We start from the raw sequence: 15,805 nt of genomic DNA on the forward strand, positions 1-15,805 counted from the left end.
TGATATCGTATCAAAACGAAACTAAACTTTGCAAAAAAAGCAGATTAAGCTGAAAAGCTCCTTTTTATCTGGAAGAAGTGTTTCAGGCATCTGAAGGAGGTGAAAAGGAGGAAGTTTACTACTGAAAATACATGGTTGCTAATATAGCAACCATAAATCTGGTGGAAAAAAACCCCAACTACTGCCATTTTCTAGCAAGATCCTAAGATAAAAACAAAACTAAAGACTGTGACAAGATGTAGGCTACAGCTAAGCCCACCCTTGCCATTTTTACAAAATTAAACGAATCTGATATGGAAAAGTAATCAGATTTTGAAATAAGTATATTTAAAAGATCTATAAAGTGTCTTCACAATCTTTTTTTCCCTGCCTCATTTCAGTTTGGTTGTTTTGGTGTTTTTTTAATTTTATATATACATATTTAAATGGATGAGGCAAAGTGGGCGAATGAAGAGAAGTTCTTAAAAAACAATATTCTGGGAGTTCATAATTTTAAGTTAAACCCTTAATAATCTAGTTCTAGTGCTCAAGAGGTTTCTAATTTGTCACTTAATGTAGGTATTATTTGCCTAAAATCCTAGATTTTTTTTGCGTAGTAGTTTAAGAAACTGGAGCAGCTTTTTCCTCAATGCTTTCATGAATGACTGCAAGTATAAAGGGTATTTAACATCACAAATAAATATTTAGCTAACAGTTCAACAGCAGGCTTGCAAGGGTAGTCATTTCCTGCTCTGCCCCCAGTTCCCATCCCCTCCCGTTGTGCCAGCAGATGTTTGCATGACTAAGCAACAAACCAGAGAAAAATGACAACAGCATTTCCAGGGTGAAGCTTTTATAGCCAGGAGAGTTCCCACACCCAGTCCATCCACAGAGACTCAGAAAGTGTTTGCTGCTCTCAGAGGGACAGCTGAGACCAGAATAAACACCCGGGAACAGGATGAGGAGCAGAGCAGCTGCAGCAGTGGTGCTGCTGAAACGGGAGCCCTGACCTCCCCTCACCAGCACTTCAGACTGCACCGTGTTACCCTCAGCACACAACCTCGCCATCAGTGCTGCTATGAACAGCTCACAGGAACACTATGCACATTCACTAGAGCACTTTAGACTTTGATTAGTGATCTGCTGGCTGTAGCTTTTGGAAGCCCATCTTAATAGAAGTACCTCATTCCTGTATATATATTTACACCAAACTCAATCTTGAAATAATATTATGCAAACATTTATTTTACGATCAGACTTTTTAAAAAATGCTGACCTAGGACTACTGTACATACAGGTAGATGACAGCTAAATTAAAGTAACAGTTGTTTCCTACACTCACATAAAACAACACCTGCTGCTACCTCGACAGCTGTGTATATTGAAGTTCACAACCAAAGCACAACCTGTTGAGGTATTTGTGCTCAAATCTCGTCCAAGCTTAACAGTTGTGAGACCACATTAATAAAATGAACCAGAAGTTTCAAGATGCTTAAAGAAAATAAACATTTCTACTGCAACCTGTACTTTCAGCTGCCTTTTTGGAAAAGAAGAAGTCATTGGGATATATTAAATATGTTGCACTCTATTATCAGCAAGTAGTTTTATCTAATTTGGGATTAAAAATAGCTCAAGAACTATCCAAGTTGCTCTGTATAGATTCCATTTAAGTCATCCCAGATCAACAGCTGAATCACAAGATGAACACAACTGTACTATACTCAAAGCCAGGTTGATTTTATTGTATGATGATACTGTATGACACTGGAGCAGGATTTTATTTTCTTTTTTGAAGACAGCACCTCCTGTTTAAGTGTTACAGATTTTTTCATTTGAATAATCTTAAAAAGTCAAGTCTAAATAATGGCATACATCAACTTAAGCCTATAAAAAGGCATTTTAAGATGTCTGAAGCCATGATATGTTAAAGAAAAGCTTTTCCAGTCTGAATTAGTCCCAGACCCCAAACTTTGCCCATCACTTAAGCTGGGGAGGTTTCTCCCATTTGAAGACTCCACAGACGTTTTACTACTGAGGGCAGAAATAAAGAGCAGGAAAACACACTAACTTCACAAAGGCAGATTAGCCTACCTTGAAAAACAATTACTTCTCTAATTAGCTTTAAAATATCTGAGAAACTTTTATTTCCATAGGAGCTACTGATTTTTCAAAGTCTCTAACTACTTCATATTGAAGTGTATCAAGTGGTTTTGCTCATTACAAATAGGACATATAATAGTAATTAATATGAGGATACTTAACACAGGATCTGTGGTTATCTCACTTCAGACCATATCGTCTTAAACCCAGAGAAAGTAAGCTGACCTTTGTGATACCTCTTAAAATGTTCTCCACATGCACATGCTTTTACTTAAGACAGATAAAGCTATAAAAATCAGTCCTTTGCTATAGTTGTATAATTTAGGTGTCCACATAAGAACATTTTAAGCATTCGCATACAACCAGGTCACATACTTTAAAAAACATGAATAAGGGCTACAACAACTACAGTAAGAAAAGAAAAATGGAAAACAGCAATGCAAGATGAATGTTCTATTAAACAACATTTCAAAATTCTATAAAAGACTTGGAGACTTTCAAAATTTGGCCAAGGCTCTGAGTAATGATCCAAACCTAAAGTCATCCCTGCTTGGAACAGAAGGTTGGATGAGATGACCTTCTGAAGTTCCTTCCAATCCATGTTAATGATTTTGTAAAATAAAATGGAGGGTGGGAGTGGGTTTGTGTAAACCTAAATACACAAAGGCACACTTGCCCTCTTTATTTCTAGTTACTACAGCCAGTCTATAGATAAAACTAGACTGCATACTGCACCACTGAGTGCTAAGTTATTTTGACATCTTAAACATGAATTACACATTTATATACAAAAAGTACAGAATAAAGTATTGCTTTGAGACTTAAATGAGGTAGCAAAAATACCAATCTTCTCATTTATTGGCTCTATCTGATCTCAGAAGTGTCCAACTTATCTGCTGACACCTCAGCTTCATGAAAACACAGTCACTACCCAGAGCTTTGGTTCCAGTACTGGTGAAGAATCACTCCAGAATTATGAAGGAATGAAATGTGAATTGCTTCTGCTGAGACACCAGAAAAGAGGAAGCCAGCTTGTCCTGAGACCAGCAACCACACAAACCACAAAAAACGTCAGGTTCATCATTCCTCCTAACTCATGTTTTATTTACACATCTCAAACTGAAACTTCACTACTCCTCCCTCTGGAATCCCTCCTTTGATGTCTTCCCTTCTGCCAGCCCCTGGTCAGTATTTTCAGCAGTGACTCATGAGAATCTGCCTAAGGTGACACTGCTGAAACTCATTCAGGGTGCCTTGATTTAAAAGCCCCACTAGTGACAGACACAGGACATGAAAATTTCTTGAAAAAGTAATGCCAAGTATCATCACACTCATGACAGTATTTCCTACTACTAAACCTATAAAAGCTACTTTTGGAACTTACTCCTATTTTAGCAAGAGGCAGAAAAGAAGAAAGAGAAGAAATAGAAAATCTGAGAGTGCTGAAAGACATTTCACTGAGAACTAGTGTCATACTTTTTTTGTGAGCCAAACTGAGTCACTCGTATGAATGAATGTGTGGTAGTCAGAAAGATTTGGAAGTACAGAGCAAAGAGAGAATACAGAAACACATGGGAAGTGGTGTTCTCATCTTGGAAAGCTTCAACAAATAATCTCTGATTTAAAAAAAGAACTATCTGTGTGACACTTAGCGAAACATTCATTGTTAACAAAGTAACATTGAATTTTTATACTTCAAAAGCAACAAAATAATATTTAAGAACAGCAGATTTATATAAGCAGGTGAAGTTGCTCCTAAAAGAAATCTGCATGTTGAGTGTAGTGGCCTAATTAGGGGAATTTCTCCACAGAGAGAGGGTGCTCTAAAGTAAGCTGATGGGAAAACCCAGCAAGTTTGAATACTGTTCAGACCAAAACCTAAATGCTTATCAAAGTTTGTGGTTGAAGAAAAGGAAAGAAAAAAAAGAATCAGAGCACTGAGAGTTTCTGCCTTCTGACAATCATACATTGAACACTATCATAGTAATTTCACCACTTGTCAGTCAAAAACGTTCCAGGATTACTCATACTTTGTAACTACAAAACAATTCAGAACTGCCAACACTATTCTGTTGAACTTCAGCTACTGAAAGTGCTCCAGACTTATTTCAGCTTTGTTGGAGAAGGAAGTAATTACAACACATCATGCATCAGCTTTCATAGTATCTAAAGCCAAAATAAGATCAAATATTAATAATTAAATATATTTAGACAAACAACATAGGATCTGACCTTGACTACTCATACTTTGGAAGGCACTACCACACACAGAGTCCAGGTTATTTTTACTCATCATTCTTAAGTACATCAATAACCTGTAAGAATACTTCCCAGTATATGGGATACACTAAACTTGTTCCCTAAAAAAAAGAATTGCAAGAAACACATTCAAAATGTGAGCACGTTTGGTGCTGCAACTGCTACTAGGATGTTGGTTCTTTTCTAAACCTCTGCATTTTAAACAAAAAGTGAAAAACTCTTTCAGTAACACAACCTACCAGGAAGTTAATAAATGCTGAATTAGCCTCAGCAATACCTGTTGCTGTTTTGGCTTGGGTTTAGTTGCCCTTCTATGTACAAACTCTCACAGTGAAATCATCTATTCCAGACACTTTATTAATGTTAACATAACACAATAAAACTTAAGACCTAAAGTTCAATGAGTAACATGGAATTTCATACTACAAATTACAGTAATACTTTATAGGTCACAATACCCTCACAGGAAAATCAAAATGGGCCAAAAACTTCCCCAGTGTTGTTATGCAAGAGCTCGATTTTCTTCTGGCTGGTGACCCTGAAAAGTAACACAATGGTAACAGTGATATATAAAACACCTTAATATTAGATATGAAATATGCTGACATTGTTTCACAAAGTATGTCCAGGCAAGTAAACTTCCCTAATATAACTCTGAAATAATGGAAAATATTGCAATAATTCCATTTGTGCTTTTCTATGTGCAATAAATATGATCAGGCCAACAACTTATGTTTTTATGATGTATATACATAGTTTCACTGTAGTGAAATTCAGATTAACATTTAGCATTACAATAAAGTAAATTACTTAAGTGTCTTAGACTACCCAGTGAATTTCCTGTAAGGAAAAGCAATGTTACACATTCCCTTTCAAGTTACATTAGTGAAATAACCACAGATAGTGGCTTGTCAGGCTTAGCTTTTTAATTAAAAACAGACTATGAACACTAAATACCAAAAACAATACACACAAAATCTTTTAGTTTAATAAAGAATTGTTACTGTATGCTTTGGCTAGACTTAAAAAGTCTGGATGCAGACTAGTAAAAGAAGTCTCAGGTTTGGGGTTTTTTTGTTTGTGATTTTGTGGGGGATTTTTGTTTTTTTAATTGTTTTTCTTTCTCTATTATTTAAAATTAAATTTAAAGTTTTACTTACTTACTAAAAAACTCAACTGTTTTTACTAGTATCATGGTAAGTTTTTAGCATTAACAAATTGCTTGATTTTTCCTCAAGATTGCTTCTTTTCTTTCCAGCTTGGGGAATTAGTTTACAACTGCCTTGTCTGGACAGTAACCATACAAGTCTTCAGACAACAGGTTACTTAAGATAAAAAGAAGTTCTTCATAACTTCTGCCAAAGTTCTACAGGCTCTTACAAGATCCCATGGTTGTTAGAAAATCTAGGTAGGAAAAATAGCTGTAAAAAGAGTTGCCACTACCATTTTTGGAGAGACAGGAGCTGAAGCTGAAGCCCACTTTCAAAGTAGGGGCTTCCCAACCAATCATTTCCTAACGACTGACATCAAGAGGTTTCAGTCTTCCTGACCAAACTGTTGTGACACTTCTGAGTATTTACTTTCTATTTGTATTCTGTTTAATTTCTTAGTTAAATCAAGGCAAGAAAAGATACAATCCACATTCAACTCTTAGGAAAATCAGTTCTATCAGGTAGTTTTTGAATGTCTATTGTTCAAATATTGCAGAAATAAAAGAATCCCAAATCCCCCAAAGCTTCCTCAAAAAACCCCTATTCAATTACTCTGACTCATCATTCTTCAATCTTAATGCCAGAGTAAATAAAAAACACTGAAGAAACCCCAAATTCTTTATTATCTGCTTTGATGGTTTTGTAGTTGTTACATGTAAAGCAAAAAAATAATTTGATTCTAGAATGATTGGGATTAAAAATATTTAAGTTGGAAGTTAGTAACAGACAAAGCATTAAAGAACTGAATGTATTCAGGAACAGAACCAGACACAGGTCAGTAACACTTCCCTTTAACTATGTCCTGATAATACTACTACAAATCTTATTTGCAGACATTCTTCCTGCTTTATTTCAACATTTCAACTCTTCATAACAGTCAGCACTCATAAACCCAAACTATTTCACCTGGCAAGAATCTGAAAATCCATGCTAGCTGACTCCCCCACTGTTTCTCCAACAGCAACCTCTGAAAGCCAAAATCATCAGGCAAGGCTCCAAAAGCAAGACAGAATCCAAACATTAAAACCACTGACTAAGCAGGTGAGTTGAAGTCTTCTTGCTCCATTATCTTTGGTATTTCCAGTTCTTTTGCAGTTACTATGTAGCCAACCTAAAACTAGCTAGATAGTAAAAGGCCTGGAATACAAGAGCTGCTTTATGATTGTTACTTCAGAATTCATTAATAAAGCACCTTCAACACCTTGTTCTTTTCCCAGGCTTATATAGCAACATAGAACGAGAAAAAAAAAAACAAAACCAAAAATTGCACTCTATAAGGCCCAAGACAATAGCAGCAACAGGAAAATGTGACACCCAAATGCCTGGAAAGCAGGAAATAGCTGCCTGCCTTCACCCTTCAATAGGAAGCACAGTACCACACCTTTAAAAAGATCATGAAGCTCATATTTACATAACCACTATTCCTTTCTGAAGGAAAACCACTATTTTCCACAACAAAATTAAGAACTTTGCCCACCCAGTAATTGAGTTTCATCTTACTTTTCAGATCCAACTTTAGCTACCAACATGACTTTGGACAAATCTCTTGAACTCATGCCCTAGGACGTCTGTCAAGAGACATATCTTGTTATTTTTGCATATCTTTGTTCTTAAGACAGCTGTCATTATTTGCCACTCCATACAAATGCCTGATCATTTGGCCAGTATTTTAAAAATTCAGTGGGATTCAGCATCTGCACATAGATATCAGGAGATTCGAATGAAGCATCATGTACTTTACCATTTAGGGTATCAGAGTTTTTTTCTCTTTTCCTGGTATTTCTCACATCCCAGAAGGCTGAGATTAGTGATTAATTAAGAATCCTGTGTCTCACCTGTATCAATTCATTCCCAGGAATTATTGCTGCACTTCAGACTAAAGTTGCCAGAAAAAAATGTTGGTTTGAAGAATGTACTTGAATTCCTCAGCTTCATCAGCACTGGTATTTATCTTCCAAGAATTCTTCTGCATCACAAAATTGTTTTCAGAACCCCAACTTGTTCACCTACTAAAATCAAAAGTAAGAAGAATTAGGGATGTGACAGGAAAAACCACAGTGGAAAATGAGATTCAGACAAAGATGCTACATGTGTTATGTATTTCACCAGAACAGTGAGGGGTTTGCACACATCCTGCAACACCAATGCAATGTCCTAAGCTCCCAGTGCCCCCCTGCACACATTAAAAGATACATTTTTTTTAAAGGTCAGATAACAAAGACACGGACAAAATCACCATTATTCAGTAACACTGTTGTGGATCATTCAACCCTAAATAAAAAGTAATGGACAAGGACACCTATTTGAGGGTCTTCTGATCTCAACTGTGAATGCCTCAGCAGGAACACTGCAGGAGAAGACATCAGCAGCCACCTGACAGTGTGGTTGCCTTGCTGAGCACAGCACTATTTTTAGATAGGCTAACACATCCCTTTTTGTGTAATATCACTCAGCCAACAACCAAACATTTTTCTTTTGAGAAAGGTTAAAGGACAAACAATTGCAACTGCACTTCCCTGGAGTGCAGTTTCACTACTCTGAAAATGAAGCTGCTTACTGAAGTGTCTGGGACACATGCAAAGTACCAGCACCTTTTTTGCTCCATGAATGCTGAGCACAGTAAAGGAAGGCAGTCACTGAACAAGCAGGTTTGCTGTGTGTACCCTGACAGTCTTATAACTTCTGCAAAATCTCTCTTGCCTCAGAAGTTCTTGCCTCAGAAGGACAGGACCAACCAATATGTACCAACATGTTTTAAGGTAATGAATCAGAGCAAGAATGATGTGAGTTTCTAATAAACAAAATTAAAAGTGGTAATAAAATCAAGACAAAATATTTTCAAGTGAAAAACATGAAAAAAACCCAAAGTTTCACTAACATGTCATCTGTCTCCATTCGTAAGCAGTCATGCAGCTTCTCTCTCTCTTCTTTCACAGTTACAGTTCTCACATCTCCAAGTTCAGAATGAGAAGGTTCTTTAGACAATTGGTTGCCATTGTCATACCCGCAAATACAAACAAAATTGTTAAATAAACTTTTTCTTCTGCAAAACAAAGGTTTTCTTTCTGTTTCACCTAGGCTATTATTAAGTCCTTAACAATACAAACAACCAAAGACATAAGATGTTCTATATGGCATATTCAAAATCTTCCATTTTTATTAAATTAGCTGCATACTTTCCTATTTCTTTACAAATTCTGCCCCATTTTCATTTTTTAAATGGCAGCTATGGTCTTTCAAGTACTATCAAGGAAAACATTTCATCCACCCTTTACACATAAAGAGAGTATACTACTCATGTTCCATCAACTCCTATTAATGAAGTGCTGCCTGACAATGCTCTTCTTTCACAGTAATTCTTTTCACATCCTCAAGGAGGAAGCACATTTGAGCTTCTGACAATGGGTCGTAGTAGTTATACCTGGAAAGAAAATACACAGTTGATATTAACACCCATAGTCATATACTCAGTATTAGGAAACAGAGAAGTATTGTGGCAGTCTACTCACTGGTCCAGTAAAAACCCTGCAAGTTCTGCATCATTTCTGAAAATTTTTCCTTAAATGTCAGCCAAAAGTTGATATGATTCCCCACATAAATCCTCATTTTTCCCTTTCTGTGGTCAAGAGTTTGCTTCCTCTTCTTCCTTTCCAGAGAAGTCAACAGTGGCGGCCTTCAACCTCTCCTTGCCGGCAGTGACATCACAGCCTACCCAGACAGACAGACTATTTCGTCAGAGGCAGCTCCGACCCACCGATCGCACCCCACGTTCCCCGCAGCACAAACCGAAGGCCCCCAGCCCGTCACTCCGGGAGGGTCACAACAAACCCGCCCCCCAGGGGCGCGGCCGGCAGCAGGCGAAGAGGGGCCCCCGGCGATGTGGCGCTAAGTCCCGCACGGAAGGCTCCCGGCAAAGCTCCCCGAACCGGGGCTGCCTAAGAGCGGTGCCCCTCGCCCCGTGGCTCTGAGGAGGCGGCGGGGAACGCGGCCGTTTCCAATCAGGCCATGGCGCCGGGACAGCCACTCCTCACGCCTCCCCTCAGGGGAACACCCCCCTCCCCGCCGTATCCCGAGCCTCCAGCACCTTCCGCTCCGCCGTGACAAAGGCCGGGCCCGGGCCCTTCCCGGTACCGGCCCCGGGCCCTTCCCGGTACCGGCCCCGCTACCTCCTCAGCCGCCTGAGTCCCTCACCCGCCGTGACGCAGTTAACACGGGACGCGTGGCCGAGCGGCGCGGCGCGCCCTGATGACGCAGCGCTCCCGTGAGGGCGGGAGGGGTTACCTCAGCGCTGCCCCTCGGGCCGGGTCTGGGTCTGGGTCTGGGTCTGGGTCTGGGTCTGGGTCAATGTTCCTGACTGTGTCAGAAGGTGTCTGCAAGGCTTGGGTACAAAGGTCAAGCCCCAGGGTTAAGGGAAGGGGTTAAAAACCTTTTTAAAATGTTAAAACAACTGCAGTCTCGTCTGCTGAGGGAACATTCACAGGTACCCGGATACCCCCAAGGTGCTGAAGCTGAGAGGAAGCAGGTAAAAAAAAATGTTAATATTTAGTAAAAAATTTGTTAAAGTTGTACAAAGAAGAAAAAAGAAAAGACAGTTTTCCCAAGCAACGACTCCCAATATGAATTGCAAAAATTCTCTGTTACAGTTTTACATTTCTGAAAGACCAGATTCAGAGACAAAACGACAGTCTTCCTCTGAAGAGCATAAAATGCTTGAAATTTGACTTACCCGTTGAAAGGGAAGTATTAAATAAGTGGCACGAGGAAAAGGAAATGTAAGTTTAGAATCCCCATTGCCCCAGTGTACTGTAAGGATGACACTGCACACAGCATGCGTTCTGCCACTTCTTAGCACATACACTACATCCTTAAATAAAAAGACCAAGTTAGCTGGAAATGTTTATGGATAACTTTATCTAAACAATAAGGACAATCATACCTGACAAATTTTTTTTCTTTTGTTTTGTTATTTCTACTGTCAGTTTTGGGATGCTCAGAGTAACAAGTCAAACAAGTTTGCTGAATAATAAGTAGTTCACTGAAAGCTCAAAGAAACATTTATTTGCATCTGCTGAATCAGCAGAGCAACCGAAAGAAAATCTTTTTTTTTGTTTCGTTTTGCTCAACATTTTCATAACCTGAACTAAACTGAAGAGAAAAAAAGCCATCAAGTCATGCAATCAGTTTCACTATCCTTTATCATTTGCAACAGTTTTTGAGCAGATTTTCACAACACATTTTAGTGTGTGAGTCAATAGAGAAGTTTTACAAGGCTGATTGCAGTGTAATTTATCTTTTCTCAAAATAGAGCAAATTCCCAGTGATAAACTTATACAAAGATAACCCTTTGTATTTTAACCTTTTCATTTAAATATCAAGTCTCCTCTATCACCATTGTTTCAGTAAAATACATACTTGGTGATAGTGTTTCCAAGTAAATGTGACTATTTAAGAAGCTTTTCATACTCATTTCTTTTGATTGCCTTCACAAATGTAGTGTCTGTAGGAACAGGTCCACATCCCAAAGAATGGAGCTGTCTTAACTACTGGAAACGATTGTGTGCTTATAAGTTCCTAATAATCCTGAACCCACAGAACTGCTGGGAGAGGCAAGTGGATACTAAAACCTGTTACTTCTACCTAGTAAGTTTGAAAGAAAAATATGTAGCAGCTCACCTTTTATGCTAAGGTGTTAAATTAAGCAAGCTACTGCTGTTAGGCATGCTCATGAAGTTAAAAATAGTGTTTAATAATAAAGGTGCATATCTCTGTTCTCAAGAATGAACAGATAACCAAAAAAATAATGTATGGATCTTGCAATAATTGTGGTGGTTTTTTTCCCTGTTCCTCTCATTAAGGAGTTCTGCTAGACAGTATTAATTTCTCCTGCTTCAGCTGAAGCTGTGTGACAGACACAGCAAGGGAATGCTTTTAATCCCACCAATATTTGTGTTAATATTGATTGTACCACTTGGATGTCCATGTCAGTAGTGTTTTGCCCCTGAACTCTTTCACCCCAGCCCTTTAATAAACATACATTCCTTGTACAATGAAGTGTAAGTTACAGAGCAGCAGCTGCTACTTGGGAATAAAATTTCAAAGCCAGTACCCCAGCTCAGCAAAGGTTAAGGTTCATTTTCCTCCACAGCAATGCAATGAAATGTAACTGAGGGCACCAGGTGCAGCACTGCCACCTCCTGAACCCCAGCTGTAGCCAGGCAAAGAAAAATTTCAGAGGTTTATATAGATCATAGCAGTCTCTCTGCTACGATGACTTCAACTCACTCTCTCCTCTCACCGTCGTCCTCTCACTGAAGCTCCTGGCTGTACTATCACCTTTCTGCTGATAAACACTTTACTTTGCTTCCTTAGTTTCCAGAGCAAACATCTTATATTTGAGCTTCTACATGTTTAGCTTCCAAATGTAAGCATAGCAATAATATATTTGCAAGCTTATGCAGCCTCCCATCTCCTAAGCCATCTTATTTTCAATATAAAATGCCCCGTGTTGCTACAATAGCAATCTGCAACCCCAACAATATGGTTAAATACCCCCTTTATTTAATGTTTTATATATATATTTGTGAGACAGGATTGAGAAATGGCTCCCTGGAAATGCTAATGCAAACTTCTTCCTGCAGTAAATAATTGATCTATGTAATTAGAATATAAACCACACAGAGATCAAGTTTACCTATCTGAGTCTCCAGAATGCATGGGGCTGCTTGATCCTTTGTCTGGTGTATTCTCCCAGTTTCTGGTTATCAGTGATTTAAGGACTCTGAATCCAAACCATTACATTAAGCAGGTGTGGAAACACCTGTATGCCTTGAACTGAATCCCTTTTAGACCTTACTCTGTAACTGGGGATTCTTCACTTTGAACCATTTCTTACAAAAATTAAAATAAGCAGAGCAGTCAGGCTAATAGGATGGCATATTTTTACTGGACCATCTCTAGCCATATATTTACTTCATGTTTCCCTATTTTTACTTTCTCCCCCTCTCCCCTTCACCATCTGCTTCTCTTCTGCTTTTTCTTCCAAAAATCATCTACCTCAGTTAACTTCACTCCACTCATCACAGAATTCAGGGTGAATAGAAACAAAATTCCCAATGCCAAAGCCAAAAGAGCACTACCTATTCATAGAAGGCCTGAAAATAACTCATTTTTCTTACAATCATTTTGGATCAATAGAAACACTCCACATTGATCAAATGCTTCAATACACGCACCCTCTAAGCAAAAGTTGAGATTTTTGGTCACCATTGGCCTTTTTTCAGAGTCCCCGACATCCTGTCCTTGTCTGTGGGTGCTGGAGGGTGAGAGAGGAGAGAAAGAAAATATGGAACGCTTCACGAATTTGCGTGTCATCCTTGCGCAGGGGCCATGCTAATCTTCTCTGTATCGTTCCAATTTTAGTATATGTGCTGCCGAAGCGAGCACGGAGCCTGCATCTGCAGCTGCGCTATTTGTAGCCTTGGGATTTTTGATTCTTTAGGTTAGGGAGAGCGGCCGTGCCTGAAGCACCGGCTCTGCCAGTTTGGGCAAGCAGCGCTCCGCCTTTCCCGCTGCACGGGGGTGCGGAGCGGTGCGGAGCGGTGCGGAGCGGTGCGGGGGCGCCGGGAAGAACGTCCCGCAAGGCGCGTGGCGGGCGCGGAGGTATGCAAATACCTGCAAAGCATTCTGGGAAGGGGGCGGTACGCGCGCCTCGCCGAGAGGCTTGGGGTGTTTGCGCGGACTTCATCAGGGAGAGGTTGTGGTCCTTTTGTGCGGTAATCTATCGGTATTTTTTAAATTAAATTTGTTTAGTATCAGCTATCTGGCAATGTGCGAGTAATTTAAATAATTTGTTGTTGTTTCCAGTAGTTTCCCAGCACACAGGAACTGTAGCAGGGACCCCCGCAGTCCCTGGGGCCCCTGACAGGGACCGCGCTCTCCCCGCGCGGAGCCGGGGCTGTCGTTGACCTCAGGGCTGCGGCCGCGTGAGCGGAGCGCGGTGCGGGTGTTGGCAGGGGAGAGCTCTGAGGTGCGGTTATGGTCACGCGGGAGAAAGGCGGTGCAGGAGCAGCAGAGTGGCGCAGCGGAAGCGTGCTGGGCCCATAACCCAGAGGTCGATGGATCGAAACCATCCTCTGCTAGCGTTTGTTTTTTTCATTCATTCACCGGGTTTTTGCGGCGGTCTCGGGTGTACCCGTTGGTCCTCCCATTGCGGCAACCGACGCGCCCGGCTGCAAGGTGTCTGATTTCAGTGTGCAGGGTTGGTTGATGCTTCGGGTGCAGTATTTATTTTTGCACTGCTTTGTCTCGCGTAGTGTATGCGACTAAAGGAAGGATAGAGAACACCCCAAGTGCCGTGCCTGCAACCTTTTCTTCGTCTATTGGACTTTGTTTATTTTCATTATTTCATTATTTATTTCATTATTTCATAATACGATTTGGGCTGGAAGAGAACTTTACAGGTCACGCAATCCAACCCCCCCTTGTTGAGCAGGCACATCTTCGAGTAGATCAGGGCATCTACCACCTCCTCTGGGCAACCTGTGCTAGTGTTTCACCACACGAGTTTCTTCCTTACATCTGGCCTACTCAATCTCCCCTCTTCTTATAAAACCATTAGTCCTTGCCCTATCACAAGAAGTCCCACGTCCCACAGAAAAGCTTGTCCCCTGTCTTTCTAAGCCCCCCTTAGGTACTGAAAGGCACAGTTAAGTTCCCCCTGGATCCTTCTTCAGGCTGAACAACCCCAATTCTCTCAGCCTGTCCTCGTAACAGAGGTGTTCCAGCCCTCTGATCATCTTTGTGGTTGTCTGGACATACTCCAACAGTTCCATGTCTTTAATGACACATTAAAATGCACACATTTGTAGTTTTCCCATGTCTCCCCTCTTGGAATGAAGTGTTCTGTTACCTTTCTGATGGTTGGTTAGTATGAAAAGAAGAAAAAATCTGGCAAACTAAAGCAATAGTGATAATGGTCCCTGGTTCTACTCAAGTATGGCAAGCAAATATCCAGCTCAAAATGCATAAAAACAAACTGCATGTACAAATCAGAAGTAACAGCACACGGGATGGAAAGTCTATATTGAAGCTTTAAATTACATGATCTGCTAAATGGCTCAGTGATCCTGAGTGTTTCTAAGTATGCATTATTTTCAGCGTTGCAAAATGATGCGATAAAAGAATAGCAGAGTTCTTATGTAGAAATTGTATGTGCAGAATTCGTGAAAGATAAGCAAAGACTGTACTAATGAATTTACAAAATTATGAATTTTGTTTCCCTTTTGGAATTCCGTCAATAAGCGCGGTTCTGGGAGCGCTCCTAAGTGGTTCCATGGTGTAATGGTTAGCACTCTGGACTCTGAATCCAGCGATCCGAGTTCAAATCTCGGTGGAACCTGAAAAGTTTTAGCCACCGACAGTTTTTTTCACTGGCTGTTGTAATCGAAAATGAATTTAAGAGAAACCCAGGGATTTTTATGGGCTTTTAGAATGCCAGAAACTACGGCACTGGCGCGCGGTGCTAGGTGAATTTCAAGTAAAGAAAAATAGACATGAACTGTAAAAGCTTTCTGGTTATTTTTTCCCCTGTACCTATTATTTATTGCAGCTACGTTAGTACATTGCTACACGAGTCATCTGAAAAATTTTGGACATGCCAAAGCCTACTGAAACATAATTCTTTTTATATTTCTATACCGTGAACGCGCTGTGTGGAAACACAATTCTAAATTCTGCCTTAAAAAAACAGGAGGCACTGACCTCCATCGTGAATGGGAGGATTTGCTTTCCTTTCTCCCCCTGAAAGACGTTCTCCCGCTGCCTGCTTACTGACGTTGCATCCTGGCGATCATTATACCGCGGAGACAATGAAATGTTACAGAAAGGCAGAATAATTACGAATATTTCAATTGCCTTAAACTCCCGTCCGGGTGTAACGGGGGGGAGGGGCAGCGGGGCCCCCAGTGCCGCTGTTTGCTGGGCCTCGCGGGTTTATTGCCGGGCCTGGCGAAGCCGAGAGCCACCACCCGGTTCTATGGTGTAATGGTTAGCACTCTGGACTTTGAATCCAGCGATCCGAGTTCAAATCTCGGTAGAACCTCCAAACCCCGCAACGTTTTTGCTCGACACAGTCGGCCTGCTGCGCACGGAGGGCGCGGGGACCCCTCCCAGGGAGAGAATCTGCCAGCGAGTAAGAGACCCAAACGGGGTCTGACTTAAGAGTTTAGGTTTTACATGGAATGAGACAGAATCAGCAC

General features: G+C 40.5%; 1 long non-coding RNA gene and 4 other non-coding genes across 5 annotated transcripts; 3 read left to right on the forward strand and 2 right to left on the reverse strand.

The window, feature by feature from the left end:
* Positions 1-4,676: 4,676 nt before the first annotated feature.
* On the reverse strand, positions 4,677-9,756 carry LOC139805495 (uncharacterized). The gene is made up of 6 exons (XR_011729842.1): positions 9,634-9,756; positions 9,059-9,257; positions 8,424-8,970; positions 7,849-7,896; positions 7,385-7,558; positions 4,677-4,876 (listed from the first exon to the last, which is right to left on the reverse strand). It is a non-coding gene; the product is annotated as an uncharacterized lncRNA (long non-coding RNA).
* A 3,129-nt stretch (positions 9,757-12,885) lies between these two features.
* On the reverse strand, positions 12,886-12,992 carry LOC139805842 (U6 spliceosomal RNA). The gene has a single exon (XR_011730005.1). It is a non-coding gene; the product is annotated as a U6 spliceosomal RNA (small nuclear RNA).
* A 623-nt stretch (positions 12,993-13,615) lies between these two features.
* On the forward strand, positions 13,616-13,687 carry TRNAM-CAU (transfer RNA methionine (anticodon CAU)). Its single transcript has one exon. It is a non-coding gene; the product is annotated as a tRNA-Met (tRNA).
* Positions 13,688-14,874: 1,187 nt separating this feature from the next.
* On the forward strand, positions 14,875-14,946 carry TRNAQ-CUG (transfer RNA glutamine (anticodon CUG)). Its single transcript has one exon. It is a non-coding gene; the product is annotated as a tRNA-Gln (tRNA).
* A 630-nt stretch (positions 14,947-15,576) lies between these two features.
* On the forward strand, positions 15,577-15,648 carry TRNAQ-UUG (transfer RNA glutamine (anticodon UUG)). The gene has a single exon. It is a non-coding gene; the product is annotated as a tRNA-Gln (tRNA).
* The last annotated feature ends 157 nt before the right edge of the window (positions 15,649-15,805 follow it).

This window comes from Heliangelus exortis, chromosome 20 (genome assembly GCF_036169615.1).
Source record: "Heliangelus exortis chromosome 20, bHelExo1.hap1, whole genome shotgun sequence".
NCBI classification, from domain to species: Eukaryota; Metazoa; Chordata; class Aves; order Apodiformes; family Trochilidae; genus Heliangelus; species Heliangelus exortis.